The sequence below is a fragment of the Dermochelys coriacea genome, chromosome 14 (assembly GCF_009764565.3).
Source record: "Dermochelys coriacea isolate rDerCor1 chromosome 14, rDerCor1.pri.v4, whole genome shotgun sequence".
NCBI lineage: Eukaryota > Metazoa > Chordata > Testudines > Dermochelyidae > Dermochelys > Dermochelys coriacea.
The window spans coordinates 24746595-24752746 of record NC_050081.1 but is presented as its reverse complement, the minus strand read 5'-3'; the positions used below and the strand labels follow the sequence as shown (position 1 = coordinate 24752746).

The window sequence follows — 6152 nt, the reverse complement described above, 5'->3', positions numbered from 1 at the left end:
CTGGAACCTTATGAACCCCTGTGACCTCTGCCAGTTGGCACTAAGAGGTCTCTGGGTCACAGGGTGGTTAGGATGTGCTGCCACCTGCAAAGTCTGCTCGCACAGGGATTACTTCTGAAGTCAAGCATCATGCATGGAATGTGCAGTGCACCATAGCATCCAATCAGTGCAAAGTGTGTTACTGTCGATGGGTTACCCAGGGAGAAACTCCAGTTCAAGGCCAGATTCTCCCTTCCACTGGGCGGTGTGGGAGGAGAAATTGCATGGCATTGCTGAGCCCAGAAGCTTTTCATCTCCACTCTGCAGCATGGCAATAGCAGGATTGGGCTTGGAGCAGGGGAACACCTAAATTCCACTGAATCCTCCCTGCAGGTCTGGGGAACTCCTGTCAGAACCCCCTGAGGGGATTAATGTTGATCCAGACGATGACTCTGCAGTGCAACTCTAATAAACCTTGAACTGATGGTTCAGAGAGGGTCTCCCGAGTCGTTGTGGGGAGGCAGGACCTTGTTCCTTGGCTCTTTCACAGCAGTGCAGCGGGAGAGCTTGGGGGGGTGGAGGCAGCTTTATAGCGGGAGAACCTAGGAGAACCATGAGAATCTAAGGGGTGTAGTTTATGGCAGGGCAGAGCCAGTCTAAAGGGGATGCTGTGGGGCTGCCTCACTGTTCCCACACCCCTCACTGGGGGAGGTGCACCACATCCTCCGTACCCCTCTGCTGCTGGAAACCAGCAAGGGGAACAGAGTGGTCGCCCACTCAGCAGGTGCAAAGTGTGCGGGGAGATCTCACAGCCCCAGCCATTCTGCTTCCCAGAGCCCAGACAAAGGCAAGACGTCCAGTCAGGACTCTCTGGCAGCAGCAGGGGGACTGGGGTTTCGTGGAATTGGTAGTAGGCTGTCCAGTCTTTCTCCCCTCATTTCCTCATTCCAATCCGGCCCAGATGAGAACCAAAAGCTGTTATGATCTGAGAGTTGCCTGGGGGGTCTATGTGACATGCATGTGGAGCTTTCAGTCCCATTCCCCAGGAACAGGTGCTCACCCCAAGGAAACCAGCACCACAGCTAGGACAAGCTGACATCCCTTATTCTCAGCAGAGAGCTCATGCTGGCCGTGGCAAGGAGACCAGACTCCCAGCTCATGCTTAGAGAGGTCTAGTAGTGGGGAAGTTGAAGGTTAGGGGACAGAGCAAGGTTACACTGAGCCTCCCTGTTCTGCAGATAACTGATGGCTCCAAGCTCCAGAGCTGTCGGTACAGCACCTTTCTAGCGCCCAGAATACACCAGACCTGGTAGAAAAATGGATTCTATTTTCCATAAAAATATTTCAAAGGAAGTGATTTTTTTTGTCCAGATTTGTCATGGAATTTGGGGTGTTTTTGTTGAAAACTGGTTTTTTTTGTTGTTTTTCAATTGTTGAAAACTGATTTTTTTCCAGTTTTTTAATTCCCACATCACCACTGCCTCCTCCCCCCCAATCATGGCAAGAAAAGCAAACATGTTCATAAGGAACTTTTTGTTTCGCCAAAAAACCATTTTCAGTAAATGTTTTGACAAAGTGTTTGATCAGCTCTCCCGGGAATATCTTATTGGAACCTGCCTCTGTATCCTAAATTCTGCCCTCAGTAACTTCAGCGAGGTAGCCTGGGTCCAACTGAGCACTTTTTGGTCCCATCTCTCTATCCATTACTTGTCTCAAGAGAACTGCACCAGATGACCATGCATGCAAAGCGCCCCATAAACAAGATGGTTGGAATGACCTGGTTTCCAAATATATCAGGGCTTATTCTAGACTTTTCAAGTGTGATGCAGGCAACTTGCCTGGCCAGGATCGTGTATTTTGCTCTCCCATGCAGCCTCCTTGAGAAAAAGCCTCATTGGCCAGCCATTATTCAAGACCTAACCGCTTACCCCTGGGAGGGAGAAGCACTCCAGGGACATAAGTCTGGGCCTGAGCATCCCCCAGCTGAGCTGCGTGCCCAGAGTATCAGAGCAGATTTACTGTGGAAACACTGACTCTGGAAACAGAAGGCACTCCCCCTGAGTGGCTAGCTGAGCGGGGAGTATAATAGGTTAGCTGTGTTCCCTAATAAGGGAAGCAGTTTGTGGTGTCTGATAAGAACTATTTTACAACAGAACATAATCTACTGTAACTCTTTATTATGTCTAATGCAATAGAAGTGTAAACAGGGTTGATGAGAAATTAAAATCAATTGCATTCTTCTCTCAATGGCAATATCAGTTTGTCAGTAATTACTTGTTTGTTGTCTTCATTGTGAAGCCAAACAATTCCTAGGTTGTTAATGCTCTGAGAGAGAAAATGAACTTACATATTCAATTTATTCCGCACTGAAACAAATTACCAGGAAGAAAGGAAGGGATTTATTTGTATTCCTGTGGTGGAGTTCATGACAACCAATATGACATCCAATATGACAGAGCGGTTTCTCTACCTCCATCAGCCCCATGAGGACTTCACAATGACAGGTTTCAAAGTAGCAGCCGTGTTAGTCTGTATTCACAAAAAGAAAAGGAGTACTTGTGGCACCTTAAAGACTAACAAATTTATTTGAGCATAAGCTTTCATGAGCTACAGCTCACTTCATCAGATGCATCCAATGAAGCTTATGCTCAAATAAATTTGTTAGTCTCTAAGGAGCCACAAGTACTCCTTTTCTTTTCACAATGACAGTGACTCCAGGGCAGCCACAGATTTCTGACTAACCATGAACACATGCAGAGTGGGAGGAGAATCTTCCTTATCTCAGTAGCCTGGACTCCAGCAGGCTGTCTGGGGATTCAGTCTTTTCCTTTCTGAAAGAAGGCCATGCTATTTAATACTCTATGTGCAGCATGGGCTAGACTCTGGTCTTTGAGACCTTGGTGTAAATTCAGCATTTCCTCACTGAAGTAACAGGAGTTTCTCCAGAACTGCACTGTTGTAACCTAGATCAAAGGCTGTGTAACATGTATTCAACAGAGACCACACTCCGCTCTCAGTTGCGCCAGTATAATGACTTCAGCAGAGTAACTCGGCATTTCCAGTGGTGTATATATGTGGGTATATAAGGATGTGTGTGTGTTTTTTGTGATAAAGTATTTGAACAAGTTAAGCCCTTAACTGTATTAGTATCAAATGGTATCTTTATCCACTTAACTTCTACAGTGCTTGACTTCATCTTTCTCCAAAGCTGACTTAAAAATTAATGATACTTTGCATTTTTCGTGCCTTTCATCTGATGATCTCAAATGGACGGCTGGTAGCAAAGGGTTGTCGTTTTTTTTAACTAGCTGCTAAAAATGTAACAAATCATTAGGGGGATTCACTTCCTGTGCCTTGCTCTCTGTGTTACTAAGCAAGCAGAGGCTGAGGACAGGTATTTGAACACTCCATCATCTGTATCCCATAACACAAACAAGAAGAGCACAGCTATTTAATATTACTCTTTATAATTAAATACAGCTTTTATTAACCTAATGAGAAATCTAGCCAGACACTGAATGCCAAAGCATCTGTCTCAGACAGAAGAAGGTCACTTGTTTGGGAGGCAAGAGGGTAATGTGGTCCCTCTGAGACCATCTGCATTTAAACAAGGTTTCAGAGTAGCAGCCGTGTTAGTCTGTATTCGCAAAAAAGAAAAGGAGTACTTGTGGCACCTTAGAAACTAACAAATTTATTTGAGCATAAGCTTTTCTGAGCTACAGCTCACTGCATCAGATGAAGTGAGCTGTAGCTCACGAAAGGTTATGCTCAAATAAATTTGTTAGTCTCTAAGGTGCCACAAGTACTCCTTTTCTCTTCTGCATTTAGCGGCTGGTTATGGGTTTGATTGAAACCACCTAGGCATGTGGGATAAGTCACAACTCAGTGTACTGTGGTGGTGAGAATGATGATTCAGCTGGAGCAACGTTTGTTCTCCTGGGATACTAGGGCTATCTTGTAAGGTGGTGGAAGGCTCAGCTGGAAATTAATGTACACAGGCCATGAAAGCCAGGACCATCCGCTGCAACGGGAATCAGAGTGGGGTAGCGTCCTGCAAGGAATTCACAAAGATTAAGGGCCAAATCACACCCTTGGTTTTGCCCACGCAGCCCCACGAGTGCCAGCTACCCGCAGGTGAAACATCAACCATTAAAGAAAATGAAAATTGATTTCCGTGGTGATACAATATCGCTGCCTTCTAGCCCTGGCTTCTCAGAACCGGCGGGAGCTTGATAACTGGAGACATAGGCACAATGTGCATATATGGTATGTCAGTATGTATATTGGGTCTTCACAGACCTTGCTTAATGAGAGAAGCAGAGATGGAAAATATTGTAATTCACTGTCCTGCAGGGTGCAGCTGGGAGCCCCGGGGATAGACCAGATTCCTTGGGGCAGTGGGAGCTGCTCTCTGCACCACGAGCTCAGAGGCCAGAGCTGCGGGCTACCCCAGCCCAGGGGGTCTATGGACTCCAGCCCTCTGGGGGCCCCATTAGCACTTGCACACTCTGGGTAACACCCGGCTGCTTCACCAGGACTGCCAGCAACAAAGGATCAAAGACCCTCAACACAGCAGTTTCACCAATTACAGCAAAATGTACCTGCCCAGCTCCTGGGGAGCCCAGCAGAGGGTACGGGGGGGTCCCTGTGTCTCTGCATTGTCCTCCTGCCAGCAGCCACTGCCCTGGGTCCTTCCGCTTCAGCTACTGCAGCCCTGACAGCAGCAGGGTGCGTCTGCCCAGCTCTCAACTTCCAGCCTCAGCTCCCCAGCTCCTGCCCTGCTGCTCTCACACTGCCTCTGGCTCCCTCACCAGCCTGGTCCCTTCTGGGCTCAGGTTGTGTTCGCTGGGGGACTGTGGAGCCTCATACTTGCTGGATGCTGCACTGATAACACAGTGCCCGCTACTGGGTGGATCATCCCTGTAGCGCTGAGCCCATCTGGGATAGGGAAGGTTGCACCAGCGGGCACGGTACAACCCCTGGTATTGTAAACCTCATCCTCTCCGTGTGGAGCTTTCTCTCCCTCTACTGGTGGCTGGGACACATAGAGGTTGATAAGCCCGCTGCAGGCTTGGCTCATGGAGGTGGGGCTTTGAGATTATGTAGACTGTGCTTGTAGAATCAGTGGTGCCAGACTCGAGCTCTGATAATAACACCCCCTGCAGGGGTGCACTGTAATCCCAGCTAGTCCCAGAGCATGGCCCACATGTGAGTCATGAAGGGGTCCCACAGGCTCTAGGATCCCTGGTTTCTCTGTCTGCACTAGGCTCTGAGAGGGGAAGGAACAATCTAGTTTCCCTGTTAGGACCCAAAACCAGTCCTGGTGTCTTGCCCAGAAGCCTGGTGCAGGATTGAATTCCAAGGAACTGTCTGCAGATCCGTGTGTGCAACAGGCTGTGATTGCCGGACACTACAACTGGAGGTGGGTCTGTGTGAGCATGGCTGGACAGGGAGCCGGTGCAGAGGGGCCCAATGAAAGACAACTAACTGAGCTTAGCCTGGAAACCTGCAAGCACCTGGTTGCTTGAATAGAGACTGGCCTGGAGAGGATGCCCAGGCACTAGCCCTGACTCTCACTTGGACCGACCCAGGGACCAAACAGGAGCCGCTATTGCTCACCTGGAACTGGAACTGGTTAAGCCTCTGGAGCCAGGGTACCTGCACCTTTCCCCTTCCTACCAGCCCTAATAAATACCCTTCTGCTTAGCCAGGTGTCTGAGCGGGTGTGGGACCCATCAGGGCTAGTGCCTACAAGAACTAACTGCTGAAACATCCACAGTTCTTGTGTCTGAGTTGTGGTACACGTGGCATGCTACTGGCTGGCACCCTAGGGCCTTGGTGTTCTCCAGCACTGAGCAGCCCCAAGAATTACACGGCACAGCAACAGTCACAGACAGACCTGTGCACATCTGCATCCCTTGCAGCTCACACTGCCGTTCCTTCGTGAGGTGTGTCCTGCTGCTGTGTTTGCTGCACTGGATGCCAGCTCAGGTTGTGGAAATGGGCAGCGGCTTGCATTTCAATTTCCACAGAAAGCAGGCGACATGGGAGCTCTCGGCAGTTGCGTGATTTGAGGAGTCATAAATATGGCCACAACTCTATTTCTGTACGTTTTTTCTCTGTGGTTTTTAGACTGAAGTACAGAGGCCAGTGTCAGACTAGATGATCTAATT

At 48.8% G+C, this 6152-nt stretch overlaps 1 long non-coding RNA gene across 1 annotated transcript; it reads left to right on the top strand.

Annotated features, from left to right (window-relative positions):
• Positions 1-2347: 2347 nt before the first annotated feature.
• On the top strand, positions 2348-3109 carry LOC122456697. Its single transcript, XR_006275696.1, has 2 exons — positions 2348-2483; positions 2689-3109. It is a non-coding gene; the product is annotated as an uncharacterized LOC122456697 (long non-coding RNA).
• Positions 3110-6152: the final 3043 nt, after the last annotated feature.